This window comes from Odocoileus virginianus, chromosome 19 (assembly GCF_023699985.2).
Source record: "Odocoileus virginianus isolate 20LAN1187 ecotype Illinois chromosome 19, Ovbor_1.2, whole genome shotgun sequence".
NCBI lineage: Eukaryota > Metazoa > Chordata > Mammalia > Artiodactyla > Cervidae > Odocoileus > Odocoileus virginianus.
In genome coordinates this window covers 6,247,297-6,264,450 of record NC_069692.1, presented here as the reverse complement: position 1 = coordinate 6,264,450, position 17,154 = coordinate 6,247,297, and positions in this window count along the sequence as shown.

Here is a 17,154-nt window from a genome sequence, read left to right as displayed (position 1 = left end):
TCCAGTTTTTTAAGAAATCTCCACACTGTTTTCCATAGTGGCTGTACTAGTTGGCATTCCCACCAACAGTGTAAGAGGGTTCCCTTTTCCCCACACCCTCTCCAGCATTTATTGCTTGTAGACTTTTGGATAGCAGCCATCCTGACTGGCGTGTATAGATCAATGGAACAGAATAGAAAGCCCAGAGATAAATCCACGAACCTATGGACACCTTATCTTCGACAAAGGAGGCAAGGATATACAATGGAAAAAAGACAACCTCTTTAACAAGTGGAGCTGGGAAAACTGGTCAACCACCTGTAAAAGAATGAAACTAGAACACTTTCTAAAACCATACACAAAAATAAACTCAAAATGGATTAAAGATCTAAATGTAAGACCAGAAACTATCAAACTCCTAGAGGAGAACATAGGCAAAACACTCTCCGACATAAATCACAGCAGGATCCTCTATGACCCACCTCCCAGAATATTGGAAATAAAAGCAAAAATAAACAAATGGGACCTAATGAAACTTAAAAGCTTTTGCACAACAAAGGAAACTATAAGCAAGGTGAAAAGACAGCCCTCAGATTGGGAGAAAATGATAGCAAATGAAGCAACAGACAAAGGATTAATCTCAAAAATATACAAGCAACTCCTGCAACTCAATTCCAGAAAAATAAATGATCCAATCAAAAAATGGGCCAAAGAACTAAGCAGACATTTCTCCAAGGAAGACATACAGATGGCTAACAAACATGAAAAGATGCTCAATATCACTCATCATCAGAGAAATGCAAATCAAAACCACAATGAGGTACCATTACACGCCAGTTAGTTATCTATTTTAAATACGTGTGCGTGTATGCTCAGTCGCTTTGTGTCTGACTCTGCGACCCTATGGACCGTAGCCCACAAGGCTCCTCTGTCTGTGAGATTTTCCAGGCAAGAATACTGGAGTGGGCTGCCATGCCCTCTTCCTGGGGATCTTCCCAACCCAGGGATCGAATCCACATCTCTTGCATTGCAGGTGGATTCTCTACAACCTAGCCACCAGGAAAGCCCCTATTTTATATATGTGTGCACGCTAAGTTGCTTCAGTTGTGTCTGACTCTTTGGGACACTATGGACCCTACTACTATATAGTAGGGTGTATATGTCAGTCTCAAGCTCCCAATTTATGCCTTGCCCCCTCTCCCCCTGGTAACAGGAGAATCTTAAAATTAAACGTGTGGTGAAAGCCTTTCTTGGCAATGGCATGAGCACAGCTATGGCAGCTGGGAGCCCCAGGTAAACTTATCTTTTCACTGTTAAATGCCATACATTTTCATTAGGTGGTCAATAGAAATGACATGATTGCTCAGAAGCTCAACCCTGATATTTAAATTTCCTGTTCTCGACCTTAACGAGGGCATATATCAGAGCCGTGGAGTGTGGTGACATTTATGACACTGCAACTCTGCTCTGTGATTAGACACTGATAATTCGGAGGTGGTCTATGGGCCAGGGGTGATGCCAACATCTTCTAAATGGTATTGTGGTCATTGCAAAGCTTGCAATAAGAATAACAAATAATATCTTGTTTTGCAAACTGCACCTCCATTCTCTGTAGCATCACATAGTCGGTAGTTTGGGAAGAGGGTCTACTCCGTGTCAGGACCTCAACCCAGGGGTGGGAGTGGGGAAGGGACTTCTGGGAGAATGAAGAAATAAAGTATCAGAGGAGTTAACGGGAAAAGATAAAAGTCTCAGAAGCTAGGTATGTTCATCCGAGTTCTCCACAAAAGGTTAAATTAGGTCTGGTAAAGAGAGCAATCTGTGAACTTCATCTTATCTAAGTGTTCAGTCAGTTGATAAAAGTCGACTTCAGGACTTCCCTGTTGGTCCAGTGGTTAAGACTCCATTTTTCCCACTGCATCAGTTGTAGGTTCAATCCCTGGTCAGGGAACAAAGATCACACATGCCTTGCAGCATGGCCAAAAATATGCATAAATAAATAAAAATTAAAAGGTTAAAAAAAAGTCCTTGACTTTATAGCCTTTAGGTCTAGGTATATCTATGTTTTTTAGTCCCAAATTCCAAACAAAGGAGAGACCAACCAATTCAGAATCTCAAGTGGGATGTATACTTTACCGTGAAGCTGTAAAGGTTTCTCAGAACTACAAAAGTGATTTATCACAAGGATGTTTGGGATAGATGAGTTCCAATACCACTGCATCCCGTTTCTGAATATTTGGATCCAGACAAACTCCGTTATCCTCAAGACAATTCTTACCTTTAGCAAATATATCAACTAGTGAACCGTCAGGCAAGAGCCACAGCCAATCTTTGAACTGCCAGGAGGGACCCTGAACCCAAACTGCTACAGCCAGGCCCCTGTATTCCTAAGACCTGCACTTACAGGGCTGGTTACCACTCCATGAAGAGCTCAGTCATTGCCACGCCCTCTGACTGTATCCACTCTTTCTTGCTCTGAATTACAGTTTCATTTTTTCAATGCAGCCTTGCTTTGGCTTTTCATCAGATGGGACAAATTCCAGACCCTGTAGAAAGTCTTTTGCATTAAGCAAGGTCTTCAGTGAGATGTAGCTGGCTGACTTAGGACGATGGGTGCACGAGATCCTTTCTTCTGGTTTGGGGGAAGCCTGACTTGAGCACTTGGCCTCAGAGCTGACCACGGTCAGGAGTCTGAGTCTTATGGGCAGAGGCATCCTCCTTTGCTACAGGTTTTCCGTGGCCTCCTGGGGATGGTGGTGTGGAGTCAGTTTTCAAGCCTTCTTTTTCTTCTTCTTCTCGTCTGTACTCCTTCCTAGTCCTGTATGTTGCAGGCAGCGGGGAAATATTACTTGGTAATACAGGATCTACAGGTGCTGTATTTGGGCCAGTTCACTCTTCAGGTACATTTCAGTCTTCTCTGGCCTTTACGGATGAAAGAATGGCAGAGAGATTCTTGGAAATGGTTGATTGTACTTCAGAGTCTCCTTTCTCCCTTGGTAACAAGATCTTGAGTCACAGTTAACTTCAGCATCCCACAAACACCTCTGTTTTAGGTCAGTTATATCATCTAGATATATTTTTTATATATCTTCTAGATCATCTAGATCTATTATCTAGATATACATCATCTAGACCAATTTTTTTCTTTTTTATGATTTTGTCTATTTATTTATTTTGGCTGTGCTGCGTCTTCATTGCTGCACGGGCCTTTTCTCCAGTTTCCGCCAGGGGGCTGCTCTCTAGCTGCAGTGGCGGGCTTCTCATTGCAGTGGTTTCTCTTGCTGCAGGCTCTGGGCTATGGGGCTTCAGTAGCTGCAGCCCGTGGGCTCAGCAGTTGAGGCTGCCGGGCTCTAGAGCGCAGGCTCAACAGTTGTGGCCCACAGGCCTAGTTCTTCCAAGGCATGTGGGATCCTCTCGGACCAGGGATTGAACCCATGTCTCCTGCATTGTTAGGCAGATTCTTTACCACTGAGCCACCAGGAAAGCCCCTAGATCTGTCTTGATTGGAGATCATTTCTTAGCCTTAATTTTGACTTTGCAGTAATATTTTCCACAGGCTTAGCTTTGGACAAAAACCTAATCTGTTCTGTCTATAGAGTTCATACACTGGACCCATCTCATATACCCATTTTTTTTAAGGATGAGGAAAATGATTGCTTGGATTACAATGTTTTTAAATTGAAGTATGTTTGATTTACAAATATTGTGTTAGTTTCAGGTGTACGGTAAAGTGATTTAGTTATATATGGATAACTGAATATATGCAGCCTTTTTCAGATTCTTTTCCCTTGTAGGTTATTACAAGATATTGAGTAGAGTTCCTTGTGCTATACAGTAGGTCCTTGTTGGTTATGTTTTATATACACTAGTGTGTATCTGTTAATCCCAAACTCCCAGTTTGACCCTCTCCCCTCCCTTTCCCCTTTGGTAACCATAAGTTTGCTTTCTATGTCTGTGGGTTTCTCTCTGTTTTGTAAATAAGTTCATTTGTACCTTTTTTTAAGATTCCACATTTTAGTGATATCACATATTTGTCTTCCTCTGTCTGACTTGCTTTACTTAGTATGATAATCTCTAGGTCCATCCATGTTGCTGCCAATGGCATGATTTCATTCTTTTTTGTTGTGGATCGATCTCTATGAAGGCTACACATTCTTCATCTTCAATTCATAGCTCCTTTGCTTCTGCTGAAACCTTGTTTGCTACTCAAGCAACTTGAGCAGATCTCCAAAGACTTATTTCTAGGGGACACTTCTGTCTACATTCACCAATGTTTCACCATGTTTCACCATGTTTTACCCATGTTTCACCATGTTTCACCATGTTTCATCCATGTTTCACCCATGTTTTGCCATGTTTCACCCATGTTCTGTCCATGTTTAATACATGTTTCACCCATATTTTGCCATGTTTCATCTATGCCTCACCCATGTTTCACCATGTTTCATCCATGTTTCACCATGTTTCATCCATGTTTCACCCATGTTTTGCCATGTTCATCTGTGCTTCACCCATGTTTCATCATGTTTCATCCGTGTTTCACCATGTTTCATCCAAGTTTCACCATGTTTCATCCATATTTCACCCATGTTTCATCCATGTTTCACCATGTTTCACCAATGTTTTGCCATGTTTCATCTATGCTCCACCCATGTTTCACCATGTTTCACCACAGATATCCAAGTTCATCTTTCCAATTGGATTTTCTAACCACAGCAGTGTTTTCGGTGGCTGCAGTAGGACATGAACAGCAAGATGAGGAAAGTACACATTGTTAAGTAGTAATAAGATAGGATTCAGTGTGTGGGATTCTCTGGGTTGGTTTCCTTTCCAGTCTCCCAAACCACACAGTTGGTCTCGGTATTCTTGGGCTGCTAGAAGGCCTGCCAGTCACCTTGTCTGCCTGGGTGCCCCCTCCTGGGTGTTCTACTATTGCAGAAGGCTGAGCACATGTGTATCCCCCAGTCACCGGCACTTCAACGAAGCAGCAGCACTAACAGTTGTCTGAGCCTGTGATAGCAGCCAGGGCTCCCAGCACCCCACACTGTGAGGTAAACTTACTGGGCCTTTTCCCTCGTGATGTCTTTTGTACAGGAGCAGTGTCCAAAGTGCCTTACTGCCATCATAATCACCTTCATTAAGAGGGCTTCCCCAAAGATTTCACACTTCGTCAGTTTATGATTGGCCCCTGGATTACCTGCTCACATTCACCCAAACCGGCTTCTCTCACAATCTTGCCCATGTTAATAAAGACAGTTAGCCCTCTAAACTTGGAGTTTGCCTCTGTGGATGTAACCAGTCAGAAATTGAAAGTATTCAGAAAAAAATTCCAGAAAGTTCCAAAAAGCAAAACTTGAATTTGTCACACTCTGGTAATTACTTGCATAGCATTTACATTATATTAGGCATTTCAAGTAACCTAGAGATGTTTTAAAGTATACAGAAGGATGTGTGCAGCTTATATGCAAATAGCATGCTGTTTTACATGAGGAATTTGAGCATCCTTAGATTTTGATATTCACAGGGTGGAGACGGGGGCACTGGAAATGAGAATAACTCATAATCCCCCCAAATGAGAAGAACTGTCATCCTACTCGGGTGATGAGGCTCTTTACCAGAGTTATCCTTCATTTTTCTCTTTTTCCCATCCTATATTCAACCCAGCCAGAAATCCCTTTGTGGCCCAAACCAGTCATCTCTGGGGAGGATTTCTGTAATCTTGTGTAGTTTTCCCATTTCTATTTCTATGTCCCTCCCAGACTCAACACACAGAGAGTTTAGTGTGTGTGTTAAACTACAGCCAGAGGATCCTTTCAAATGGCGATGTGGATTCTGATACTCTCTTGTGACAACACTCTAAAAGCACTGACCGAGCCAAAGTCTGGGATCTCCGTGTCCCATGTGATTATTCTCCTGGGCATCTCTCTGACACAGTTCACACACTCAGTCCCTCGCTCACTCTGCTTGATGCACTGGCTGGTCCTTGCACATCCCCTGCCTGCATCTGCTCTTGTACAAGCCTGCCCTGGATCCTTGCACCTGCTTTTCCCACTGCCTGGAGCTTCTGCCTCTAGACAGCCCAAGGTTGACCCCTCAATTCACTCCCTTCTTTCCTATAGAGAGCTCTACCTGGAAAGTCACTCACTCATCCTTCTTTGTCTTTTATCATAGCATTTATGGTGATCCAGTATCATGTTATGTATTTATAATTATTAGTTTATTTATTGCATCTGCCTAATAAACTAGGACCCATGAGAGCAGGAGCTCTGTTTTGCTGTCTGCAGGATCAGCACTCTGAGACAATGCTTGGCATCTAATACGTGCTTCATATGTATTTGTTGAAGAAATGACTAGATGGCAAACCAGAACTTAAGACAAACAGTCCTTATTTCTCTGCTTTGTTTTCCCCAAGGACAATTCTGTCAAAGGTAACGATAGTCCAGTATGCAAATAATGTGGAGGTCCATGATCAGAAATTGACTGTAATTTGAACTCAAATCCTGTTGCGTCCCTTCGTGGCTCCCTGTAGATTGTTGTAATAACATTTTATAATAATCTGCCAGGTGAAACTTTAAACTCTAAATTCCTTCTCCCTAGAGTCTCTGAGTAACAGTCCCAGGCCTGATCATGCAGAGGATGTGCAGGAGGTGATTTACTGGAATGGCATATATGCCAACCTGGGACTGGCACAGTGATGTCAACGTCGTATTTGCTAAATTATGTTGCTAATGAGGGCTTTCCAGGGAGTCTCAATGACAGACTCCTCATTTACTTCCAGAGCTGCAAACTCAACTTCAACAGCCCCCGAAACAAGCTTGACAACATAAAGGCATAAATCCCTCTTCCACTGAGCAAAGAAATTATGTCATGACTCATGTTTACCCCGTGTAATAACAAATGAAGGTGAACATTTATTGTTTACTTACTTGGGTTCTTTCAGTTTTTTAAATCATTCTAGTTGGACTATAAAGCTTTATCAACTGTCTTAGACTGACCTACATAGCAGAGTGGAGGAATTTTTTAGTGGCAGTTAGAAAGCTTAGATTTGTTTCCAGTGATGTGTAAACTTGTGGAAGCAGCTTGTCTCCCTTCTGTCCCTTTTTATAATGGAGGATAATATCATTAAAAACTTCCCCAGATCTCATTTTCAGGAAATAACAAGTCTCATCCGCTTCCCCTTCCATAGCAAAAGAAACAGACAACTCAAAACATAAATAGAAAATATATTTATGGAATAAGATTTGACTGTGTACAAATGTACAAATGCATGTGTAAAGAGTGTGTGTCTCTCAAATTCTGTTTGTCAGTATTTGTAAGTTTCCTGCATTTCTTCATGCATCTAGCACATAAATATTTATTGAGCATCTATTATGTTTCACTTGCTTTGCTAAATAGAACCAGAGCTAGGCCATGCAGAGGACAGGTAGGGATGTACACATGTATTTCTTTTATCAATTAAGTTACAAGAATATGTTTTCTCTGACAAAAATCTGCTTGAGTTTGATAAAAGTTTGAGGGGAAAATAGAAGGGGTTATCAATATTTCAAGAAAAGTCTTATAAACCAACAACTGCAACAAATTGGATAATTGGGTTGTAGCTACATGACTATTGCAGAATCAGATGGCAGAAGTTCAGAAAATATTTGCAGCTTTTGAAACTGGTCTCTGATATCCCTCTTAATAGCATTTATTTCATATCTGTGGTTTGTTTTGTCAATCTCTTCCTGAGGTTCTAGGGACCTAGTGACCTCCCCATTGCCAGAGCTTCCGGTGCCCAGAGCAGGGCCTAGCAGCTCAGGAATGATGAGGTCAAAGGTCCCACGCCTTCTGGAGGAAATGTTTACCATGCTTGTTTGGAAAGCAATTTGTAAGTATGCATTTTCCATCTCACATGACATTTGTGGAAAAACTTACTTCAGACTTGGCCGTAAAAAAATGGGAAAGAATTTGAAAAAGAACAGACACGTGTATCTGAACATGTATCTGGAAAGACACCAAATCACTTTGCTGTACATGTGAAATGAACACATGGTTAATCAACTACGTGTATGTGTGTGTGTTAGTTGCTCAGTCGTGTCCACCTCTTTGTGACCCCATGAACTGTAGCCCACCAGGCTCCTCTGTCCATGGAATTCTCCAGGCAAGAATACTGGAGTAGGTTGCCATTCCCTTCTCCAGGAGATCTTCCCAACCCAGGGATCAAACCCAGGCCACCTACATTGCAGGCAGGTTCTTTACCATCTGACCCACATAATCAACTATACTCCAATATAAAATTTAAAGAATAATAAAAACAAAGATATTGATCAAGAACCTCCAATTCCCCTTTCTGTACCTTTCTCCTTAAAGATGACCTCTTAAGTTTGCTGGAGCTTCATGTGCTTTGTCCACAGGCAAATCTGTTTCTAGGAGGTGATTTGGCTAGAGTCAGTCACACCAAGGTTCAAATGTCAGATGTGACTTTTTCCTTTTCCATAGGCATTTACACTACTACCAAGACTCATCACTTCAGTCAAGTAGAATCATGTCTAAACTTCCTTTACCACCTATTAATCAGAAGTTTAGAGTGACTTTCCGCTCTGGTGTTCTGTGGTTCTAAATATATATCAACATGAAGTGGGCAGGCAGGAGGGAACATTGCAGGTAAAATTCTTTGTGGAAGACCCTATTCTCAATTAGGGTGATTTTCCTTACAAGCATTTCCTTAAAGTAGACTTCCCAGTTGGCGCTAGTGGTAAAGAACCCGCCTACCCATTCAGGAGACCTAAGAGAAGTGGGTGCCATCCCTGGGTTGGGAAGATCCCCTGGAGAAGGAAATGGCAACCCACTCCAGTATTCTTGCCTGGAGAATCCCATGGACAGAGGATGGTCCATAGGGTTGCAGAGAATCAGACACAACTAAATTGACTCGGCCTGCATGCATTTTCACAAATAACAAAACATCTAACCACATTTTAACCAGTAAAGTCACTTAATTACTCATGTAACAAGAAGTCTAGGGGTGGGAGTTTCAAGAGTGAGTCAGCAGTTCCGTACAGTTGAGACACTGCATCAGTCTCTCTGCTGGGCTTGTCTTCTCATCGTGATTCCCAAAGGTACCACGTGGTTCCAAGCATCATATCCTCACAAAAGTGTTCAAAGAAGGACATCGAAGGGAGGGCAAAGGGGTGGAGTCATGGGCGCTTCCCCTTCTGTGTGGGAGGAAACTCTCTGAGTCCCCAGCAGATCCTCTGGAATCACATTGGCCAAGACTGGGTCATTCTGCCACCTCTAGGGGCGAAGAACTGATAGAGATCAATCCTCAGTTATGGGCTTCTCAGGTGCCGCTAGTGGTAAAGAACACGGCTGCCAATGCAGGAGACATAAAAGACTCAGGTTCCATCTGTGGGTCAGGAGGATCCCCTGGAAGAGGGCTTGGCCGATCACTCCAGTATTTTTGCCAGGAGAATCCCATAGACAGAGGAGCCTGATGGGCTACATTCCATGGAGTCACAAAGAGACAAAACTGAAGCAATTTAGCAAGCATGCACGCCAATCCTGAGTTATATTCTAGGGTTAGGCATACTGAGATTTTGCTACCAAGGAAGCAAGGGAAAGTGCTGCTGGAAGGCAGTCCGGCCTGAAGGGTGTCCACCACAATCTTGCAACCACATCACCAAGGAGCTATTCTGATCAGGTCTATGGTCAGGCTGGAAAATAGGTGAGTCAGACACCTGGACTCTCTCTAATTCCCTCCATTGCTTTCTTGCAAATGTTCAGGTTAAGAAGGGAGGAGGCTGTGACAGAGAATAGATTGCTGTTGTTCAGTCAGTCGTGTCTGACTCTTTGCGACCCCTCAAACTGCAGCACACCAGGCTTCCCTGCCCTTCACTATCTCCTGGAGTTTGCTCAAACTCATGTCCATTGAGTTGATGATGCCATCCAACCATCTCATCCTTTGTCACTCCTTCTCCTCCTGCCCTCAATCTTCCTCAGCATCATGGTCTTTTCCAGTGAGTCAGTTCTTCACATCGAGTGGCCAAAGTATTGTAGCTTCAGCTTCAGCCTCAATCCTTCCGATGAATATTCAGGGTTTATTTCCTTTAGGATTGACTGGTTTGGCCTCCTTGTTGTCCAAAAGACTATCAAGAGTCCTCCAGCACCACAGTTTGAAAGCATCAAATGGCGATGTTCTAAATTAAAAGAGAAAGGAGATGTAGCACTGTGCTCAACTTGCACATATAAGAACTTGCCTGTTTTTATATTTTCTCATATTTTAAATTCTTTAACTTGAATTTATTCTGCTAAACATCTTCTTTAATCAAATCTGCAAACTTGCTAGAAAAAGCAATAGAGCTTTTTTTTTTTTTTTTTTTTTTTTGGTGGAGCTACCCTCTCTCACCGAAATGGTCCAAAGATGATTATATTCAGTTTTATTTTCAAAATCTCCACTTACCAATGGCTAGCATGCTAAGAAAACAGATGGTTTGATCTAAAGCTTCTTTTGTTGGAGGCAGGCTAATGTTTTAAACATCATGCCAAGATTTGATTTGAAATTTTAAAATTGTTGTTTTCCCAGATTAAGCTTGGGACACTATCAAAATTCTTAGACAGTCTTCATGAGGGGAAAGCAAAATTTGTGCATGAGGGCCAATTTAAGAAAAATAAGAATGTTTAAAAAACACATATTTCCCAATCAAAATTAAAATAGTTTTATTGATCCCCATGGAGAAAAAGTCTCTATTTTTTAGGACATATGGTGCCTATTGCATTCAATAGAAGAATATCAGTTTACAAGTTCTCCCTTTTTTATGAAACAATTTAAGAAAATATTTTTATTCTTTGCTGTTGTGGTTTCCTTTCTTTTTTAGCTGCTAAAATATTGATATATTAGCATCACCATATAGAAGCATACTTAAATTCACTTTTCTAATCTTTCATCTTTTATAATTGGATAGAGTTTGAGTTCATGACATTTGCTTATACACATCATTTTGTGTTAGCTTTTAATTAACCTGCCAAAAATATTTTTTTCCCGTTTACAGATAAGAAAACTGAGACTCAAAAATATAAATAATTTTCCTAAGGTCACAGAATGTTAGTGATGGAGTTAAGGCTAAAATGAGATTGTCGACATACGGATGGCAAAAAAATACATGAAAAGATGCTCAACATCACTCATTATCAGAGAAATGCAAATCAAAACCACAATGAGGTACCATTATACACCAGTCAGGATGGCTGCTATCCAAAAGTCTACAAGCAATAAATGCTGGAGAGGGTGTGGAGAAAAGGGAACCCTCTTACACTGTTGGTGGGAATGCAAATTAGTACAGCCACTATGGAAAACAGTGTGGAGATTCCTTAAAAAGCTGGAAATAGATCTGCCATATGACCCAGCAATACCACTTCTAGGCATATACACTGAGGAAACCAGATCTGAAAGAGACACGTGCACCCCAATGTTCATCGCAGCACTGTTTATAATAGCCAGGTCATGGAAGCAACCTAGATGCCCATCAGCAGACGAATGGATGAGGAAGCTGTGGTACATATACACCATGGAATATTACTCAGCCATCAAAAAGAATTCATTTGAATCAGTTCTAATGAGATGGGTGAAACTGGAACCCATTATACAGAGCGAAGTAAGCCAGAAAGATAAAGACCATTACAGTATACTAACACATATATATGGAATCTAGAAAGATGGTAACGATAACCTTATATGCAAAAAAAAGAAAAAAGAGACTCAGATGTATAGAACAGACTTGTGGACTCTGTGGGAGAAGGCGAGGGCGGGATGTTTCAAGAGAACAGCATCGAAACATGTATATCTAGGGTGAAACAGATCACCAGCCCAGGTTGGATGCATGGGACAAGTGCTCAGGCCTGGTGCACTGGGAAGACCCAGAGGGATGGGGTGGAGAGGGAGGTGGGAGGGGGGACCGGGATGGGGAATACATGTAAATCCATGGCTAATTCATTTCAATGTATGACAAAAACCACTGCAATGTTGTAAATAATTAGCCTCCAACAAATAAAAAAAAAAAAAAAAAAGAAAGAAAAGGCAAAAAAAATAAATAAATAAATAAAATAAAATGAGATTGTCACACCCATTGCAACTCTTACTAGCATCTATCCTATGTCAAGCCCCATTTGACCTGGAAATAAGAAAAACAGTAGTAATCAGATCTAACATTTACTGAGCACTGGATGCCAGGCACTGTCTTAAATATTTACATGCATTCCTTCATTTAATCCTCACAAAAACACTATGAAGCAGGAATTTTTGAATTTCCCACTTTGCAGATGTGGAAACTGAGGTCTAGAGTCTGGGATAAAGTCATATTGTTGGAAATGGGGGCTTGTTCGCTCCTGATCATGTAACAAACACAGACCTGTCTGTGCATAGGTTACGGGAGCTGGTCACAGATGGGCACTGGAGCCACGACTGGCTGCCGGGATATACGGCTCTCTTTGCACCATCGCTGCATTTTTTTCATGACTCTCAAGTTGCCATGGTGCAAACCCGACTCAAAGAAGGTGATGCAAAAAGGGTGTCTCTGACTTGTGGAATCCAGGTGAGGGCTGAACAGCCAGACCAGCCACCACAAGGAGGACAAGGATGCCGCTGGTCTCAGGCGCTGCTGGGACCAGGAACTTCCGTGCCCATTTAGTGTTTGTCGTCTCTTGTCTTTGTTTCCTTCTGCACTGGCTCCATTCTTTTTTCACTGCCAATGGTTTTTTTCAAATGGTAGGAAACCTAGTCACCAGTATTTTACAAAACTCATCATTTGACTTTTTCCAACAAAGAGGGTCTGACTCTCTTGGGTCTGGTTGGAAAAAAATTCCCCTGAAGAGCTCTGATTGGCCTGGCTTATATAAGAAGCCACCCCTGGACCGAACAAATGTAGCTAAGGAGACAGATCGTGTAAGAACATGTAAGAACTGACATGTATTGTTGTTTTTGTTATTTAGTTGCTCAGTTGTGTCTGATTCTTTGTGACCACATGGACTGTAGTACACCAGGCTTCTCTGTCCTTCACTATCTCCCAGAGTTTGCTCAAACTCATGTCCTTTGAGTCAATGATGCCATCCAAACATCTCATCTTCTATTGCCCTCTTCTCCTCCTGCCCTCAATCTCTCCCAGTATCAGGGTCTTTTCCAACGGGCTGGCTCTTTGAATCAGGTGGCCAAAGTATTGGAGCTTCAGCATCAGTCCTTCCAATGAATATTCAGGGCTGTGCAGTTTGTGCATTTCACAAAGTGCCTGCCTGAAGGGTGTGTGGGAATGAAATCAAGCCAATACTCTGCTTACCAAACCATGCAGCCTGGAGCAGAGATCTTCCCAGAGGCAGGGTTTCCCTCTATTTCTCTCAGACACTGGGACTTACCAAGCTGGGCACCCACTGGGTTGAGTCTTTTTTTTTAAATTGAGCTATAATTGACATATATCATTATGTTAGTTTCAGGTGTAAAATGTAAGGATGTAATACTTACATATCTTGTGAAATGAGTACCACAATCAGTCTGGTTAATATCTGCCTTAGCTATAAATTTTTTTTCTTGTGATGAGAACTTTTAAGATCTACTCTCTTAGCAACTTTCAAATATGCACTGTGTCAGCTATAGTCACCATACTGTACATTATATCTCCTGGACTGACTTACTTTACTACTGGAAGTTTGTACCTTAAAACCCTTTCACCCATTTCAATCTTCCCCGCACCCCCCACCCCGGCAACCATCAATTTGTTCTCTATGAATGAACCCTTCTGCCTTTTTGCCACACAAAGGTATTGATTAGGTTTGTGGCTGCCCTTTGTAAAATATGACCACTTCCAAGGAAATACCATATTTGTAGATGGAGGAAGAAAAGACAAGTATTAATTTTAGGACAGAGGAGATACTCAACAGAGCAATGAGTGGAAAACTATTTCTATTTCATGTAAATTAAAAAAAAACAATTCCACAATTAAGTCATGAAAGAAGATGATAAATCAAGTCTATTATGTGAGCAAAATCCAACTGCCCCTTCAAGGCCTAACAGATCATGGGGAGTGTCTTGTTACTTTCCTAGGCAAATACATGTCCTCTCTTTGAGAATTCAGAACCTCTCTTGCAATGGATTTCAATTAAACAATTTAATGGTTTTTATATGAAAAGACAGCCTGACATTTCATAGAGATGCCTATTAATCTGATGGTCTGTGCTAGCAAAGTGCTACAGAAAGCAGCTCTGGTTACATTAAAATGATATTTTTAACACCAGGTTTGTGAAGCTGTAAAAGCTTTATTTTCAATTTTTTCCTACTTTTTAAACAAATTTTAGTGATTTCTCATGGATCACAGCAAGGTTTTCTCTGGAATACAGTCATCCCACCTCTACCCAGCAGTTCCGGCCAGTTCTCCAAAGCCTTGGTCCTCATGGAGGTAGTACAACTGGGCGTGTGTCTAATGATGGACGAAGCGGGCTGCCCTCGGAGCATGACCAGACTGCCTTATTCAGGGCAATCCTCGATCCCCAAACCACAAGGCCAAGGGCTCCATGGATTTATTCTGGGATGACCAGTTCCCAACCTATTGGTAATCTTCTTCCCAGAGACAGTCTCAGGAAGGTGAACTTCAGCATCATCGTCAGGCAGAGGGCAGCAGAGGAAGAATCTCATATTTCAAGAAGATGAGCAGTTTCATCAGCTGCAGTGTCTTCCCGGCTTGAGCAGATTCTGAATTTTAGACTCTCCGTGGCCACTTCCATTGTCCTTGGCCCCTTTCTGTTCCTTCATCTTCCTCCAGTTACCCAACTTGGAGAGTCCACACTCAGGCATCGTTGAGTCACCATCCCCCCGACTCTGCCATATGAACGAGTTTCATTCTGAGTGCACGTCTGTTAAATCCAGTTTGTTCGTAAGTCCAACAAAGTTACCCTAGGTACCCAACTAACACAATCACAATATGCACATATATACACAGTATGTACACAATACATATTACATACACACTATAGTACTGTGCTGTAATAGCTTTATAATACTTTTCACATAATACATAAAAAACAAAAGTAAAACATCCTTAATCTTATAGTACAATACCTTGAAAAGTACAGTAGCAAGTACAACATCTGGCACACAGGGGCTGGCATCCAGTGAACAGGCAAGAAGAGCTACGGAACAGAGGAGGGAGAGGAGGTGGGAGGTGGGAGAGTGAAGGATCGTCAGCAACAGGAGATGGAGGGCGAGCTGCCGTTTCACCCATGCCTGACATTGATGACACGGGTCCTGGTTTCTTGCTAGAACCAGATGCACATTTGCATCTTTGAAAGTCAGCGACTTAAAGGTTCACATGTAGGAGACTTACTGTACCCACATCTTCCTGCTCTTCCCTTCTGCCTCTTCTTACCTACAGGTCTTTCTTGGTTCAATTAAGTCGTCAGAACCTAGAGAAATGAACAACCATGGAGCATCGGAAGAGGAGGAGAAAGTTGTACCAAAGCCATGGGCAATACTCACTGTCATGAATCTCCTTCTTGCCTTCATTTCTCTTATGTCTCTATTTGCTTCTCAAGCTTCACTCATCCTCTCTTCTCTGCTTATTCCATCATCTCTCTTCCTTCACCTTCCTACGACCAGACCATCGTTACAGAATTATTTTTTCAGGAAAGCTAACTGCCTGCTCAGTACATTTCAAATTTGATCATCATTTTCCTAATTAAAACCGTATACCCTTCATCCAAGGACTCAAGAGATTTCCTTTGGAATATGGGGTTGGGGTCCATGGCCACCATCATCTGCTGCTTTTGCTCATGTGTGGCATCACTTTGGACCAGCAGAAGTCACATCCACCACTGCTGGGGGGGAGTTTTAAGGGCCTGAAAAGAGAACAGCTTTAAGCAGAGGCCACGCAATGCACATGCCTGCATTAAACATGTAGATAAACAAGAAACAAACATTCCCTGTTTCATGCCATGGAGGTTCTTGGACTGCTTGTTACTGCAGCTAATGTTGCAGCCTAGCTGTTACACAACAGGACCTGATGACCACCGTGCAGACAGAATGACATGTTTCCTACCGAGTAACCCTTGTGGAAAATTTCTGTCTGCAGCATGAAATTGCAGCTTGTGACTCACTGAGATCGAGAAGGCAGGCCAGCAACAGAGGCTACTTCTGGTGCTGAGGGTCTTAGTTTTACTTGTGTGTGTTGTGTCCAACTCTTTGTGAGCCCATGGACTGCAGCCTGGAGGCTCCTTCCTCTGTCCATGGAATTCTCCAGCAAGAATACTGGAGTTGGAAGCCATTCTCTTTTCCAGGGGATCCTCCACACCCAGGGGTTGAACCCGGGTCTCCTGCATTGCAGGCAGATTCTTTACCCTCTCTGAACCATCAGCGAGGCCCTACCCTCATCCCAATATCAGAAAACCTCCAGGAATATCCCTGCCTTAGACCCTAGGCCCCAAAGAGAAGGAAAACTTTCTTTCCTAAGTGGCTTACAAAATCCTTATTTCTTATCCCAGGCCTGACTGTTCCCCAAGATGACTGATTTCAGGAGTTGCTTCTCCTTTTGAGGAAACTCCATCCTCACCTTCATATACTGTGATCTGATCCGTGACTCCAACAAGACCATCACACAAATGTACTGGAAAGAAGAATCTAAGTTCCGCTGCAGAAAGAACCCAAGATTTCAGCAGGAAGGCTCAGGGTTCTGGAAAGGTCTTTTGTATGCTCTGCATCCCGGTATCAGGAAAAGATTTTTTTTTTTGCTTTCTTGCATTTTGGTGTTTTATTATTTCCAAATCTCAGTTATATGCAGTATAACCAGGGCACTGTTTAAAAAAAAAAAAAGGAGCTAAAACAGCCGGGCTGATGTGGCCAATGGGCCCAGCCCGCACAGCTCTGCCCTGGAAGGGAGCCTCAGGGCTGGGGGCCTGTGAGCCCTGGCTGGTTTGTGTGCCTATGGCCTTCCCGGGACCAGCCTGCCGGGGGGCAGGGCGGCAGTGCAGACCGTCCCCTCCCCGCCCCATTCAGCTGGTGTTGCAGCCAGCCTGGTAGGGCAGCGACAGAGCTGACGGTCCTGTCCCCAGAGATCTGGTTGCTGCAGGTGGACACCAGTCACCCGAGTGTCCTCAGTGAGGGTCAGCCCCGGAGGCCCCTGCTCAAAGGAGCTGCTCTGTGCTGGAGGCCGAGATGTCCGGGAGCCG